Here is a 16,780-nt window from a genome sequence, read left to right as displayed (position 1 = left end):
ATGATACAGAGAGCTCATGAATAGAATTTGCATAGACAGCGCAATCTCCCCACAAAATTTCTACAATTGATTCCTTCTGTGATTTGACTCGGACTGAATGGTGTCAAGTAATTTATTCACCATTGTTTGGGACAGGCTATTTAATTTCCTTCTGACTCTTAAACAATGTGAGAGGTTGGAGCATGTGTCTCTGTGCTAGCACACATCCTGGTTAACTGCGTTAATCACACACAACAGGCCTGTGCTCACTTAGGTGGGTCTTTTCAAACAGATGGCAATTAAACCCTCCTACATATGAATCACTTTGCATTCACAGAATACCTTCTATATGAGCATTAAATATTTACTAATGAGGCCAGCATATTTTATATCATTTCACCACCTTGGCTGAGATGATTAAGGAGTGCTATCATTATGTACATAACTGAGTTAGAGGCAGGTGCAGATTAAACAGGGTCACCTTACTCCTTATGGCTATGGCACCTGGACTCTGAACTTGACACACCACTCATACTGCTGGATTGAAATAAAAGATGCCAATTCTGGATAGTTTACAGGATGTTTTGCAAAACAAAGTTATGATTGTTATTCGTTAAGATTTTAGGAAGTTTCCCACATATCCTAGTATGTTCACTTAGGCCACATTCTCTTCCACAGGAATCAAAAAAAGTGAGATGTGCTGTCTCTGCTGAATTCCTGATTCTGAAAAACATAAATATCATCAACTTCAAGTCTAACGCTGCAAGCCCAAAGGAATTTTAGAGGAGAAAAAAGCTACTGACTCCTTCACAGCCTCCTTCAAAACGACAAAGAGAACAGTCAATATGCTAATGGTCACAGAGCTGCATATTAGAGACATTCTAAAATGAAGCCTCTGTCTCACAGGAAGCTCCAATCTTCTTTTCAACTATCAACAATTATACTTTCAGAAGATCAAAATTAGAAAACTGTTTTCCCATGGAAGATGAAAGATAGTATAACAAACTGACTTTTACTAGGCGTTTTCATTTGAAGCAAAAACACTTCTACTTTCCCAAAATGAAGTGTTTTATGTTTTGTTAATAACATCTTAACAGTGGTTTATTATCTCCATTTTTAGTATTAGGGCCTTTGATTATGTTCCTTTCAAAAAACACAAAGCAAAATTGTAAACATATTTACTATGCAAAGATTATGACACGCTAGATTATGATTTGTAAATAAGGCACTAGATTTGTGAACTGAGATTTTGCAAATCCTAAAACAAACGCAGGATGCATTTGTTTAAACCAAACCACAAAAAGCAATAAAGCATGCCCACTTCTAATTTCTGTACTCCCATCTGTTATGAATTACTCCTTATACTGTATCCTACAGAAAGAACATTTCTGGTTTTATTATTATTATTATTAATAATAATAATAATAATAATAATAATAATAATAATAGTTAAAAAATCTGGATAGCCTTACCATTTTACCATCTGTAGCTGAATTAGCTGGCCTTTCATTTTGTCTTTATAACCAGCCATCATCATGCACAGTTTATCTATGAATAAGCCACTTGGTAAAAGTACTTTGTCACCTTCACATATATTATTGATGAGAAAGCTGACAAGCTGCCAATTAAGATGCTCCACCACTTGTCCCATCTCCAGGCTCAGCCTGAGGTACGGATGGAACAGTTGAAGTGAAAACTCAGTTTTACATTTCAAAGAAAGTTCAAAGACAGTGAGAAAAGGCTACCCTGCAAAGGACACAGAGATTGTACTTACTGCTGGAAAAGTTTATTTGAGTAGACTGTATTACTTACTCTGTGTGATAATGAAAATTAGACTGTGAGTCCACATGTTGTTCAACTAGCTGTTCTACATAGCTTTGCATTCAGTCTTGGACTAAATCTATGAATCTGACATATAAAACAATTACAACACTAATCATAGTTTAGTATCAAAGATATAGATTCAAATAACGGTCACGATACAAATCAAGCAGATTTAAGTGGATTTGTGTTTCCATTGTTACCCCAGCAAGACATACAGCAATATTTCTTGGACTCCAAAACATTGCCAAGTGATAAATTAAAGGTTATATCAAAAGTATCTGAAATTAGGATGCTTTTAAATTAACAAACAACCCTGAGATCACTTGTATTCTCTGCTTCCATCCAAATTCTCAGGTTCTCAAAAATCACCAAGCTTTTCCATGAACATTAAGTATCTATCCCATGACCGTCCTTTCTAAAGTAAGTATAACAGAATAATTTATCCAACAGAAATTACCTACATTAAATATTCTTTAAAATACACACATGTTTTAAAGAGATTAATATCAAATGAAATTACACTGTCTGCATTGCAAATCTTCAATCTTGGTTTTGAAAAACCACACAGCCTTTCTTTCCTGTATTTTTGAACATGAGACTAACTATCCCATGTTAAAACACACTTATCAGCTGCCAGTGAAAGTCATAAAAACAATAAACAGTGTAACTTTGCAATGATAACTCCACACTGTAAGTATACATCTACACTACAAGTTAATGAAAAAGAGCTGAGCTAAATCAGCATGAATAGAGAAGACAAAATACTTTACTTACCTTCATTTCTGTGCAGTGTAAACGGCCTGATTTATCTGTAAGGGAAAAAAAAGTTTTCAGATAAAGCAAGAGACGATGGAAAAACAAAACTAAAAAAGCTGAGTCACTTCCCTTTTTTTTTTTGATTGATTGCCAAGTATTCCTTGACTTACTTAAATGTTTTTATCATATATGCACCATGGTATTAACAACAAGAAGGATCTACCCTTTTTACTTGGATCCTTTATACTACTGGTTTTTAAAAAGATGTGTCTTTAATGCCTGGCTTCATTATTTAAATCGTATGATTGATGTTTGGCCATGAAGACAACATGAAAACATGTTGGTTTAAATTAAGCAGTAGCAAATAGCTATTTCAAGAGAATAAGCAGCATTAATTCATGAACTAGGGAAAAGCCACAGTTTCATCTGATACTTCTGGGATTTCAAAGAGTTCAACAGAAATATGAAGTTCAAGCAAATTAAAGTTAAAACATTACTATACTATTTTTGTAAATCCCCCTTGTCAATTTTTGCATTTCCTCTGAGTTCAGAAACATCACTTTGGAACTTGTGCAATAAAGAAAAAATAAGTTTCTGAACTGTTTCATTAAACTGAAATCTCAATTTTCTGAAACATTAAAAATTTTATACCAAAGTGGCTTGACAGCTTAGCAAAAAAACACTGAAATTTCAAAGCACATTAGACAAGTATCATGTCACTTAAAGCAGCAAATTTTTTCATTTTGTATTAATAATCTTTATCAAAGTAAGGTGAAGGAATCCTGACCGGATGATTTCCTGCTGGAAAAAAAAAAATATTTAAGAATGTTAATTGTTCCACAGAAATCTGTCCATTTTAAAGGGGATCTACCCAAAACTTTAATTTCAAAACACACAGATATCAAATTTTACATTTTTGTCTTAGCTCTTCAGCTTCATTGCATCCCCACTGCTGGTTTAGAATTTGCAGCTTTGGACCCAATAGCATGGAGACTACAAAAAACATGACATAATTCTGAGACCTCGCATACTCAAAAACTAGAACAGGATGCATTTGCTTGACTGTGCATACTCTAAGAGCACATGCTCAGATGATGATTAGGAAGGACTTAGTGCAATAGTTTGGAAAAGCCTGTGATTTGTACCTATAACTGGAAGGACTATTTTATCAGACTGGCTGACAAGACCAAGGAACAATGGCACAATGTTTGCAGAGAGGAGTGATCACACTGACTTCATAAGATACATGTGAACAGCATGCAAAACACTCAGCTCTGGGAAGAGTCACCTGCACAGAAAAAAACTAATTTTTCATACTGAACTGGTCACCTTCCCTTTGAAACTAAAGGTTAAACACATCCTGAATGAATATGGAACACCCACCAAACAGAGGGAAAGTTGTTTACTTTCCTTTTGAACTGTTGCCAAAGCAAGCTAATGCTTAGCACTGGTGTCTGACTTCAACACCAAGAGCAGAAGAATGATTTAAAAAGGATTTTTGCATTGCATATTATCTTTTCAAAAGGTCAGGTACCTCTGGTTCGTTCACTTACAGATCCACATAATAGATTTTTTTGTGTTTAAAATGGTAACGTTCACATGATTGTTATAAACTATAAACACGAGAAATTTACTGAGGATGTTTTTTAACTGCTAGAATCATTAGCAGATTTATTAATATTAGGGGCTACTTTTGTGGAATCAAATGACAGGTGACCAAAACAATGTATCTTTATGATAAAAGATGATACAAGATTATATTAGAGAAATGTAGTCAAAATAGGGGAAGAAAAAAGCACATGCTCTCTTTAAAAAGACATTACTTTTTAAAAAAAATATATACTACTTCATTAAAAAGTACCAATTTTAAACTTAAAGCAATGCAGTGCATACAGTAGACCACCAATGTTTGCAATCATTGATAGTTTAAAATATCTGGACTTGCATTTCCTATGGTCTAAGGGACCAGGAGCCAAGCTGTCCTCTAGATCCTCTGAGTAGCACCAAGTACTCAGTGCTGCACCTCACAGCACTGCTGAGATCCTATGAACATCCTTCTAGCAGAAATCCCACACAAATAAATCAGCCCAGACCAAAACAATAAAGATAAAATTTGAATTTCTGAAAGTAACAGCAAGAAGCTTATTTTGCATCTCTTTTGATAAGCTTCCACGAAAGCTGTTCCTCAAGGAAAAGCACTCAAACTCTGGAGTGCTTTTGTAATTACTAAAGTCAACTATTTATTCCTATTTGCACCAGCATTTTAAAACCTAATAGTATTGTCATGAGTGCACATACTGGGGAAGGGGGAATGACAAGTCTTTCATGCACCCAGACAGTATCCTAGCTGGTGCAAGTGACTGACTTACAACATTTTAATATAAGCTGCATTATGGTAATTATTAACTAATCCATATGCCTCTGTACCCTGAGACCAGCTATACACTTAGCAGATTTCCCAAAGCTGTTTGCAGTCACTTGTGGACTCCCTCCATTGGGAATTTACTACATTTCTGAAGAGATCATTAACAATACTGTTGATGCACTTACATGCATCTATCAAGACTGAAATGAATTTGCTTTCACATGGCTCCTGCAAACCAATTTATTTATACTGGCTTTATCTATACAGGCTGAAAATAGAAATTTTTTCTCTCTTCAGCTGACATGACTGAAAAAGCAGCAACTCATAAATGTAGCCTAAGGGTCACACTCCCTTCATTAGCACTGGAGAAAAAAAAAAAAATCCCCTTAAGTCATAGAACAGTCTCCATCTGCAAGCAGGATGAAGTCTTGCTCTGATAAACAGGTGAAGCCTTAAAAAACTATTTCAGCTGCTGAATCTTAACATAAATGCAGACTTTTCCAGACTTGAGAACCATTCAACTAGATATTCATCTGTACAGCATTTTTACCACTCTTACTGCCAAAAAAAACAACTATTCAACAGCGATTTTCCATGACAGTTTTCAAACAGAAGTTAATGCATTCATTACTAGTAAACAGCATAACTTTAACTGTCAACTTCAGTTTATAAACAAACTACAGTTTGGAAAATTAGATAATTTTTCACTCTCAGTTTTTTGAAATGCAAAAAGTGAACAGTTTTTGAAAGCAAAGCGACTTACACTGGAGGTTTCCTGTATTTCTAAAAACAGTCTTCAGAGAGACACATTTGATAGAAAAAAAAAATTAAAAGAAACCCCAAACCTTCACATTCATTTTTGTTTTTCGAAATATCTTTTTGAAAAGTATTCTTCTGTCAAACCCTCAGCAAGAGGAGTCATGACAAATTTTCCTCACGCATGAGGAAGACTGCCTCATCCCTTAAGGCAGGAGCTCCCTGTGCTCCTACCAAAGGTAAGAAACACACATTTAAGACTGAGTTTTAAAAGCAACATAGAAAACTCAGTACGTCAGAATGGACTGACCCAGGCTATTTGTAGGACAGCACATGCAATGTGCCAACCCATCTGCACTCCTCTACCTGAAGAAAAGTCAAGCTACAGAGTTGACTTCAGTGATGTGACCCCACAATTACGCAGCCACCATTTCGGCTGTAATCAGCTGGTCTAAGAGCCCTGCAGCTCGGAGCATCTCCCTAGCTTTCCACTGGGGTTTCAGACTCCTCCGCTCACATCCACAGGCAGCTCCTTCAAGACAGCTTCTTCCGGAATTGAAATTATAAGCACTGATTTTTCTGGCAAAACTGTGGCTGATGCACATAGTGGCAACAACCCTGAAACTCATTTTGTGTTAAAGATTAGTATTGTAATTAAATGTCACAGCCCACTTCTGCAGGTTTGGAGTGAAATCAAGCTGCTGTTGCTACAATAACAGAACTCAAGTTGCCCTCCGGAATGACAAACATTGCCTGTATGTACTGGAGGACAGTGGAAGAGGAGGATGAAGAAGGAACATAAGGGCTAACCTAGGGAAAATGAAAAAGGAAGAACTCACTAACTCAGGTTCCTTGAGTTGAACAGTCTTTAGTCACAACCCCAAATTAACAATAAACTAAATTTGTATCCACTTTCTAGCTTCTCCATCTTCAAGAGGAAATAGTAGCTACAATAATGAGCTTTTCTTTGCCCTTAAGAGAATGAGGACTCAAGTGAAGAGAAAAAAACCAGTCCAGACTCATGTTTAAACATCCAGAAACTGGAGTTTGGTAACTTTGGAATTACCAAAATCTGGAGATTTGGTAGCTAATCTGAAACTGGCCAGATTAATTACCAAGAACGACAAGTTCATCAATACAAGAGTCAAGATGAGCACCAATAAAAGGAAAGGGAATGAAAGAAGAAACAAAAGGCAATCATGGCACAGAAGGAAAAGAGATAAATATGCAAATAACGGGATTTGTAATTAAATGCAGGGAGAGGAAAATGCTGATACAGGAGAAGTGAGCCAGGCTGAGGACAGACACTGAAAACTTGTATGACAAAAAGAAACAGGAAAAAAAGAGAAAAATATAAAGACAAATACAGGCAAAGGATATCTTGGGAGTAAGACACATCAGGATGCAGGGAAGAAGGTCAAAAAGAATAGGAACATGAGGAAGTGGAAGGAAACAACCGGATTAGGAGAGGAAATGAGAGATCCCCTCAGAGCAGGAAGCACAGAGACCCAGCTTCTTAAGAAAAATACTTAGTCTGTGAGGATCAACATATCCTTCCTTTAAACTGCAATTAGAAGTTAACAAGAAATGGGATGACATTTTAGAGCTTGTGGCTTTTTGGATATGACTCATGATTTCTGTATCAGACTACAGCTGACAACTTAGTAATTGTATGCCTCATTTTTCTGCTTAGGAAAGGAAAGAGAAAACTGTTAAAATTTTAAGAGAACACAAGGAAAATTCTTAGAGAGGTTTCTAGACCAATGGCAATCAGGACTTTCCTTCCCTGTGCCAATCTTTTCTCATGCGTTCTTTTTTCTCCATTCAACAGTTCATTGAAGTTACTCCTCATTTTGAACAGTCATAAGCACTTTCTGTCTATTGCACAAAGTAAGGTAATGACTAAGAGGTCTTCTGTATTAATAACCTGTTAAATTTTGTAATAAAAATATTTTAAATTGCAAATTAACAAATCCATAATACCTTAGTGCTACCTCCTAGGATATAATTACAAGGTCTCTCTGTCCTGTCTAATTTCTATTCTGCACAAGGCTGTGATCAACATACCATTTTTCTATGTTCCACTGCTCACACTCTTTAGCAAACCTGTAAGTCTTCCTAGGGATCACATCAATTTTTGTTACTCTAAGATAAATATTGTGGTAATTCTGCATCTCCAAGTGCTGCTGGACTCCATTCATAGCTGCCAATCTCTTCTGTAGATGCTTAAATACAGATACTGCACTCATCCCTCTCTGGCCTCTATAGGTATCAACACTTCCCAAAAAAAGTGTGAATTCGCAGAGTTCACATGACTTGATTTTTATTTTTTTTAAATTGCTGTTACTCTGATCATATTCTGATTTTTCCTGGAGCTACCCTATTTGCCTACTCATTCAACAAGAATGTGTGCTCCTGGCAGAACTGTGACTCCATTCAAGCCATCAGCAGTTTCCCCCATAATTTTTCATGGATCCAGAACTTCAAGCAGGTTACAGCTTTTTAAAACTGGTAACTCAGCACTACTAGATCTGTTAAGAACTGTCGCAAACTTTCTCAAGTAAATGAAAAAGGAGTTCTCTTAACTCTTCTCTACCTCAGCTATGTCTCTGCAGTCTTGTATTTGCAAAGTGACTCATCTCCTTTTGTTCCTCTTAAAGTGCACAGTAATAAAATACAGTAATGCAACAATCATAGTTGCATGTGTCATGCAAGCTGTTTTAAGGTTTTATCAGGAATAAAACAATATTGTCTCCTTATTGGATCTAATGCTGTAATATGACAAACATATTCAGAAACAGAGAGTGAACAGTCGTCAGTTTCCTTTCAAGAGAAATTATGAAAAAGCTTCTCCACTTTCATGAAGATATGTTCATTGCCAACTCAGATGCAGGATGTTACATACCTTTAATCTTCTTGTTACCTGCAACATTGCTACTGCACATTTGGCAAACACACTCAGGCTTGGGTAAGACTCATCCACAGCTCTGCTGCCATGTGGGTCATTTGCACTGCTTGTCACTTTGATCCTGTCCTGCTCAGAATCGTCCTGTTCAAGGCTCTCTCTCTATTTCTCTCTTCCCCTCTGTCACATCATACACTGCAACTGGCTTTATTTTAAAAGCTCCACTTGTGTTTCCCCAGTCCCATCCATCATCTCTCACTGGGCACTGTGGGTAAACTATCACCTCCAACCAGCCCTGAAGTTGGACTCCATTATCCATTGCTTATTTGCCCCCCCCCCCCCCCCCATCCCCCAAAAGCATCTTTGTTCTTTCTCCAGCAATGCCCCATAGGGATGTGATATTAACTCTCCACAACATCATGGCAGATGTCTAATTTTTCACTCTTCTCTTCAATTGCTGTTAACAACGACAACTAAAATTCCATTTTCCTTTCTCAAGCAACATTTTTACTGCATTAGCCAAGAAAATCTCTGTTAAAGTCCAAACATCTTATCTTTTACTTTAAGTCATCATTAATAGCAGGAGCCCACAACTCCTCAAAGTTCTTTCAATGTTTCCCTTAGGAATAAATGCAGTTTTCAGACAACACCAAATCAGAGTTCATTCATTCACAGCATACTTACCATCTTTAACATTTCTCCATATAAATATAGGCAACTAAAGTTATTTATCCCTGTTGGCAACTTCCTTCCATTTCTTTTGTGCAGGTGTTTGAAATATGCACCTTTTTTAAAAAACCAAATACATTATTTTGTTATGCTAAGATCTTTTCTTTGCTTATTTTGTCTTCCCCCACCAGAGCTGTCTACAATAGGATGCCCAGCATCTGCTGATATTCAAAGAGAGCCCACATAACCCCCAGTGCATGGGATGCATCCGCATAAGCCATGACTGGAAGCCTTCCAGTTCACGCTTATGTACTGGGAACCACACTGATGACAGAAGGCCTGGCATAAATAAGACCTAAGCTTTCTCTCTTCCACAGATCAGTAGAGCAAGAAGAGATAAAAGCATCATCTCACTGAGGCTCCTCTCTGCTGTCTAGTACTATTTTCTTTCTGTGTTGACATCCAACATTAAAATATCTATATAGTTATTTAAAATTTATTTATCTATCTTAAAACTCTTGCATAAAACAGTAAGGCTCAACACATCAAGATTTACTATTTTTAAATATAGATGTTTCTGAATACCCTTGAAATAGATTTGAATTCCGAACATAATTAAGTCTTCATCCTAAAGGTACTATTTACTTTAGCACTATTGATAGCAACACCTCTTTCAAAACTTAAACATCAAGAAAGGCTACTCCCACCCATGATCTTTAAAAAGGGTTAACAAAATTAGAAGAAAAATGGTAGTACATTCATTTTCTTCTACAAATCAGGCATATTTTTCCTCAGCAATCCACCAGGGACTGATAGAGAAGAATGTCATCATGCAGACAAGTTACATAAATTAACATTTATTCATCCTGTTTCTCTCTTCTTGCCTTCCAAAACCTGGGCATACAAGGATGTAAGAGGGATGTGGAAGTCATTAAAACTGCCAAGACAGCATAAACTATTATTCTTCAGCATGTCTCACCCTGAGCCCTCCAAGCCCCATGAAAGCCACCACGCAGTCAACTTTTCTGTGATCTTTTTGATTCAAAGCCAGAATACTCCATGCATTATTCCCTCCTGCTGAACACTTGGCAGATTTCCAGGAGAAAAGTCTGCAGAGTACTCGCTTCTGGTAAGACTAGCAGTAATTTCCCTGTGTGCTTTCTCTCCTAGGGTTGGAGGACAAGGCAAAAGAAGGGCCACTGACACCACCCGTAGTTCAGGGTCTCAGGAGGGAGACAGAAGGCCAAGGAGTGCCACATTCATGCCAGTTCTCAACGGCCAACAGCTGGAAGTGAGCCCGACTCAGTGTTCAAAATACCCTTCTTTGCCACTTCCCAAGATCCTTGTGGCTGTTCTCTTCAGAAGCTCAGTGCAATGCCCAAAATTGGTTGCTGCCTTTGCTAAGCCAGGGGTCTGGTACCAACAAAACATGCAGGTAAAACTCTCATTTACCAAGCCTACTCACCCCCAAAGCTGTTCTGTTTCCCACCTCTGGGAAAAAGGCAGTACAACCTCTGTGCTGAAAAGCAAGAGCTCCTTATCCAGCTTGCAGCAACGACACAGCCCCAGCAGAACAGCCTCCAGCACCCTGCAGTATCCTGGTGCCCCTGGATCCTGGGCACGATGCTGACTGCCACCTCTTGTGCAGGTTTTCTGCTCCTGTATCTATCATTTCACTATCACTTCAAGTTTAGAAAAGCACGTGTAAATGTGGTTCTGCAAGAAGAGAGCTTGGAGGAGTCAAACCTCGTGTTTACCCCAAACGTTTTAGCTGGTTCAGAAGTTTTTTTTATTGCATCCGGCACTTTACTGGATACCACCTTTAGCTCTTTTCATATAAATTGCAAGTAACAAAGACTGCTAAAGCACCCATTAGTTAAAATAAATTCTACACTTTATCTCCAATTTCACCACGGGTATTTTGAATCAACCCACACTTCTGTGGTATTTACATGTCAGACAATGATCCATAGTAAGACAACCACAGTGAGTTTTACGCTTATTTTGCATATTCATGCAAAATTTTCTTTGTTTCTTTCTTTGGTGCTGAAAAATAAAAAGGTTTGCACTGGTCTGTAAAAATATTCCTTCGTGTGCATCTCTAGAGCAAGCTCTGCGGTTAGACTGCGTTTGCTCCTGACTTCGTGCAAGCCCCACTGACAGGCGTGACTGATCACATCGTTTGCCACAATCCTGGACAAAGCCCGAATGTTCACTGCCCAAAGACACCATTCTTCAGGGAGTCCTTTATTTGCCCACACAGGACTCTGTTGTTTACTAAAACAGAAACTAACAGCCAATATTTGTTCCTGTGAACTATCCAAACCTATGCACCAACCTACACCTATACATTTTTTATGCGTTGCTAGAAAGAATCAGCTTTACAACTCAAAGCGTTAACCCACAGAACCCCTATTGCTCTGACAAACCTCCTGACACAGGCATTTAAATCTATATTGTCTGAAATACAAAGGCAGGAAAACAATTAGCAGGAATACTTCCTGATCCTCTTCTTGTCAGGGATTCAGGTGATATCAATGGTGACATGAAAATTAACAACTGGGAGGCATTTTCATCCTCCATCTTCTTACTTCTTTTTAACTAAAACCTTGTATTTTTTTAAGATAATGAAATATTAATAAATCACACAGATAAAACTGGAAAGATCTGAAAATCAGTCTCTGGTTTTGTATAAGGACTGGGATTCAACTCCAAGGGCGTTTTTCTGCCCCACTATCAGCGAAACTCATCTCTTTCTGATGTCAAGGACATTGTTCTTCAATTTCTATGTATTGTTACTTGGCATTTCAAGTATTGAGCATGAACTGGAAAACTGCTTCACAAGAAACTTCTTTGGAAAAGTACCATCAGTTTCTACATAATCAGTACTTCTTTCCAAGAGAACTTTAATTTGTATCTTGAAAGTATAATTACTGTGACCATACAGCTTCAGGGCCTGTTGCGTTGTTCTGCTCCCCAGGCCACAGAGCCAGGGCACTCACTGGTTCTTCCTAATCTTCCACAGGTGCAAAGAGAATACAGGAGCCTACAAACAAATATCCATTCCAGAGACTCCAGCTGTAACTGGCTGAGGAAGCTCATTAATCATCACCTAGAGAGAATGCAGTGAGCAATAAGGAAAAGAACAGGAACAACTCCAAAGATACCAAAGAGAAGCAAGCCTTTTGTCAACTCAATACTCAGTATAGTGAATTCCCAACATTCAATGTATCACATATATAACAACTTCCAGTGAAAACCTGCTCCAGGTTTCACAAATCAAAGAATCAAAGAACACACAAAATCCCTCATGAAAGCTTGAAGGCTGAGCAGCCTCTGTTTCCAAAGTCTATTCAAAGTTAGGTAGATGAGGAAGGCCAGGGGGAAGAAGAGGACCCAGGAGGAATCCTGCCTCTTTTCAAATCCAGGCATCTACCAGCCTGCAGCTGATGGAAAAGCAGGTTCACCGAGGATGTTTTAGGAATGGACAGCTGGCAGAAAAATCCCCACCTCCCCTTTTCTATTATAGGCACTGGAGGGGGTGCTCTCCCTGGCCTAGCTCCTGCCTCCTGCTTTCCTGGGAGATCTTAACAGACTGGTTATCTTTGTTTTGATACATATACACACTCTCTTAAGATTCTCAAGATAAAAGCACACACATGTGGTGTTATAAAAAATAATACAAACCCTAATAAGGTGAAAAAAAAAAGAAAAATAGACAGGGCCAGCTGAATATTTAAAAAAAAATCTCATCCAGCCTAAAATTTAGATGTGGTATCAACATACGCAGTTAGCAGATGTTGACTGAAACATTTTCCCAGTAAAGCTGCAGCATAAAAAGAACATGCTGGATATCAGTGAAGGGCTTGAACTTTATATCAAGTATATTCAACACCCTCCTACAGCCAGTAATGATACACTGTATGAGGAAATAGGATAAGTCCACCAATAGCAAGAAAAAAAGCCACAAAACGAAGGAATATATAGCAAACGAATGCATTTCCCACAACAGGAAAGAGAAAAGGTCTTGATGTCATCTCAAAAGACTGTAAGCAAAAGCAGCGCACGACATGCAACACAGAACTCTTCAATGTGCTTGTGACATGCAGATGCCTTGGTCAGGAGAGCATTTTCCTGGAATTTCTGGGGTGTTGGTCTGGCATTTAATTAACATTACAAAGACCTGGTTTTTTAAACAATTTAGAAAAAAAAAAACAGATCACATTTAAATGGAAGTCGTTACTAGACTCATTAAAATTGCAGAACTCAATTATGTCCTTTCTTCCACTAAATATATTTTGATATTTGCATGTACCACTAGCTCCAAACTGGATTACTGCAAGTCTCTGCCAAAACACTTTTCAGACAGGCACTGTATCAAGAGGCTTCATTAAATTGTAACACCAGGCATAATATTCGTGCTCTAAATGCTGAGGGCTCCATTAACCCCATTTTGTGAATTTACCACTGCCTTCTGATTCACACAACTTTAAAATTATGAAACCTCAGTCTTCCCGGAAAATTCTGTGACGTTGAATGTGGACTACGCTGGTACTGGGGAATACCATCATGTATCGACCACATCCCTCTGCTGCCCATCTTTTATTTCTTTTCAGAAATCGAGCTTTATTTGCAACAACAACAACAACAAAATACTGCTTTCCACATTTAAAATCGGAAGCTTTGAAAGGCAGAGAAACAGACATTTTCCTTTCCAATGCAAAATACGTTTTCCTGGGTATTTTAACGAAACAGATGGTAGGTGCTAAGCCCCTGTACATGGCTTTCTCACTTACTTAGTGTCAGCACACATCTAAATGGATCTATTTCTAATAGGTGCCTTTTGATGCCAAACTGCTCCAGAAGCCCCTGCGGGATGCACCGCCCGGCCAGAGGAACCCAAAGAGCAGGGAGCCCGCAAGAGCGGCACTCCCGGTGTGCGGATGACACGGGATCGATTACGCACCAGGAGAGACGACGCAATTATAAAACACTGAACCCGCATTCGCCTGCCCGTGCCCGCACGAAGGCGATCGCATCCCAGGCGAGGGGCTCTACCTTTCCACGCACGACACCGAGATGCCGCAGGGACACGCACACGGACGCCCCCACACATAGCCCCCGGCACAACCGAGGAGCCGAGCGCTCGCCCCACCGCGACCCTCGGGCGGGCAGGACCCTCACGTCCCGGACAAAGGCTGATGGAGGCGGGCGGCCGCCCGTGCCCGACCCCCGGCCTTACCTGCGGCGGGCGGGGACGGCCGGTCGGGCTCGTCCCGCTCCAGGGTGACGCCGCCGTCCCTCCAAACGCGGAGCTGCGCGGCCGCCGCCCCCAGCCTGGCGGTGGGGGTCTCTCCGCGGCGGGCGCGGGCGCGCAGCGAGGAGCAGCACTGGTAACACACGGCCCACGCCTGCTCCTCGTTGATGGGCTGGTTGTAGAGCCGGAGGATCTCCTCCAGAGACAGCGCCTCCGGCTGCCCGCCGGACCCGCCGCCGCCGCCGTCCTCCTCCTCCTCGGCGGCCGGGCGGGAGGCGCCGGGCTGGGGCTCCATGCCCTGCGTCCGCCGCGGTGCTCCTCGCTCAGTGACCGGCCCCGCCGCCGCGGCAGCGGCTGCTGATGCTGCTGCGTGCGCTGATGCTGCTGCTCGTGCTGCTGCTGCTGCTGCCGCCCGGTCCCGCCGTGCTCATCCTCTCCGCCCCGCTAGTGCCACCAGGCCGCCGGACGGACAGCCCGGCCCGCGCGGCAGGCAGCAGGAGCCAGGAAACAGGCAGGAGTCAGGAGGAAGGCAGGCACAGGATCGGCGCCCGGTCCGCCCGCCGCCGCCGCAGGGGGAGAGACAGCTCATAGCAACGCAATGGCGTCCTCGTCCTCGCCCGCCCCCGCCGCGCGGCGCCGCCCGCCGCCGCAGCGCCCCCTGCCGGCACGGCCGCCGCGGGGAGGATTCACTCGGGGCCGCCGCGGCAACCGCCGCCTGCAGCGCCCGCCGGGCCGCTCGGCTCCCCCCTCTGCCCCGGCACCGACACACGTGCTGCACTCATCCCACCGCCCTGAGCCGCTGTTTCTGCACCGAGGGCTGGCAACCACCACCTCCAGAAACAAACAGCTGCCGGCGGGAAGCGGGGTGACGCTCCCCGCACACCCCCAAGGGTTAAACGCGGGACACCAACCCGCGCCATCAAGGATACAGCGAAACGTGCTAGCAGGATCCCGCTTTCACAGCAGCGAGGGCGAGTGCCTTGGAATTCCAGGGTCTGCCCTCCCGAAGCAAACACGGCCTCCGGGAAAGCCCCATCCTCGGCAGCAGCAAGGCTGGAAGCGTCCAGGGTACATAGAGAGAGGGTAGCAGAGTTAAACCAGCCCAGTGTGGAAAGGAAACAACAGGGGAATCGTCTTCCAAGCAGCTGGAAACTGACGTCCCTGCCCCTGAACACACCTGGGCACCAGAAGAACACAGCCCTTCATGCCAGCTTCGCCCCAGGCAAATGCGCATTTTCATGAAGAAAAACATCAGGCTAAATAAGCTGGAGCTCACACCGAACACACGGCGTTTCTCTCTTTAGAGTTCTACCTCTCAGACGTGAAAAGAAACTAAAAATGTCCCGTTCGCACCTGATCCACTGGGAGCCGGGAGGGTGTGAGGGCGAGCGCCGGGAGTGCCCCCTGCCGTACAGGAGCGGTACTGCACCTGGGCATGGCCCCGACACCAGCCCCCATCAGCCACGCTCTTCCCATTCCAGCTCCTCTCTTCCCATTCACCTCCAGCTGTACCGAACGCTGCTGCTCTTCCCCTCTTTCCTCTTGTGTAACACACAGCGGTGCACATAAGATACAACTGCTACTTAAATAACGCTGTTCAATTTGGCGATATTCACCATGCAATATACAATCCAGCCTTTCAGGCTCCATTTAGATACAAGGAAACAGGGGGGAGAAATTGCACTTGTGGAGCTTTTATCAGCATCCTGTATGCTGTGTAAGAGGAAAACGACTGCATTTTGATCTTTCAGGTGTTAAAATGAAAGATGACACAAAACCAGACTTGTAAAGTCAGCAGGAAGGCCAGTAAGCACACAACGTACTCTTAGAGTCCTAAATTTAAAAATCCTCACTGCTGCCGTAGGAAGTGTTTAACACTTGAAGAAAAAAGACAAAAATGGTGTCACACGGCCACACTGCTGATTAAATGTACATGCAAAATGCAAACTCCTGCTGTATGTGTTGCAGGATTCTCTAGGATCAGGTAATTTTTTTGCTCCAGAACCAGCAGAAAGAGTTGCCTCTTTCTTACAAGTAGAACCAAAGGAGGCAGTGATGGGCTATCGCTGACACATAATGGCTTCTACAGAAGAAACCAAACAGTTTCAGATGTTCCAGCCTCAAGAAGAGATGCCTGGAGTCCACATGGGGAAAAACATGAGATGTATGGTAGGGAAAAGTTCAGTAAGCCCAATACCTTGCCATTTTGCAGAGCATAATGACTTAAAAGATACTCAACAAAACCATCACCCAGAGGTTTAAGACAGAC

At 41.6% G+C, this 16,780-nt stretch overlaps 1 protein-coding gene across 1 annotated transcript in view; it reads right to left on the bottom strand.

Moving 5' to 3' along the window:
- The window catches only part of SPIRE1 (spire type actin nucleation factor 1), a 121,002-nt gene extending 106,259 nt beyond the window's left edge, over window positions 1-14,743 (bottom strand). Inside the window, exons 1-2 of the mRNA XM_062500890.1 lie at window positions 14,497-14,743; window positions 7,183-7,192 (exon numbers count right to left, since the gene is read on the bottom strand). The gene's annotated coding sequence lies outside the window, so the exon portion shown is untranslated. The remainder of the gene's footprint in view (window positions 1-7,182; window positions 7,193-14,496) is intronic.
- Between the last annotated feature and the right edge of the window lie 2,037 nt (window positions 14,744-16,780).

This window comes from Cinclus cinclus, chromosome 1, assembly GCF_963662255.1.
Source record: "Cinclus cinclus chromosome 1, bCinCin1.1, whole genome shotgun sequence".
NCBI classification, from domain to species: Eukaryota; Metazoa; Chordata; class Aves; order Passeriformes; family Cinclidae; genus Cinclus; species Cinclus cinclus.
This window is presented reverse-complemented; position numbering and strand designations above follow the sequence as displayed.